The following is a 787-nucleotide window of genomic DNA, read 5'->3' as shown; positions in this document are numbered from 1 at the left end:
TATATGACCACAATATCAATCAGTGCCATAAGTTTAAATGTATGAGGCTTATTCCAACCTTGTCAGAAGATTTATTATCAATCTTGTCATCTTTATGATGCCATTGATCTCTAGAGCTTAATATAATTGATAGGCAGAGATTTTATTTTATTTAGCTATTGTGTCTTTTACTTTAGTTCTGTTTGCCAGAATTTCTTCAGTCTTTGTCTTTTATCACAGTGTAAAGTACAGCCATCAACACCACTTTTATAGTCTATTTCATTTTGTGTTTGTCTAAAGTTGCTTTATGAATAGACTGAGGTTTTACATTCTTTTCCAAATGTTCTTTTGTGGGGTTACATGTGGGGAACATTGTATGTCTATCTACCTGTCACTGGTGAAATTATTAATCACAAAGTCAAAGTCCTGCCTGATTATCCTACTGTATACTAATATTTTCCTAACTTGAAACTAATACAAACACCATGGTAATAGTGAAGTTATAGACCCCCTCTGTGCACAAGAGTGTGGGAAGCCACAGCCCCAAGGTGGTGCCTGGCTGGATGCCAGGTAGTCCCAGCTTAGCTGTAAACAAGCCTTATTTGGAAGTGCTTGACAGATCTGGTGTGCTTCCTCCTTCTGTGGCCTATCCGGGATCACCAGTTAGCATGAGCTGATTGGACAGTGAGTGCATATTTAAGGGCTTGCTGGGGCTGGGAGGAGCAGAAGCTGATGTACAAGTTTCCTGAATAAACTGCTTGAAGAAGAGTCATGGTCGTGTTTCCTTGCTGGCTGAGGTAGACACGAC

The sequence above is a fragment of the Phodopus roborovskii genome, unplaced genomic scaffold, assembly GCF_943737965.1.
Source record: "Phodopus roborovskii unplaced genomic scaffold, PHOROB, whole genome shotgun sequence".
NCBI classification, from domain to species: domain Eukaryota; kingdom Metazoa; phylum Chordata; class Mammalia; order Rodentia; family Cricetidae; genus Phodopus; species Phodopus roborovskii.
Note: the sequence above shows the minus strand (reverse complement) of the source record.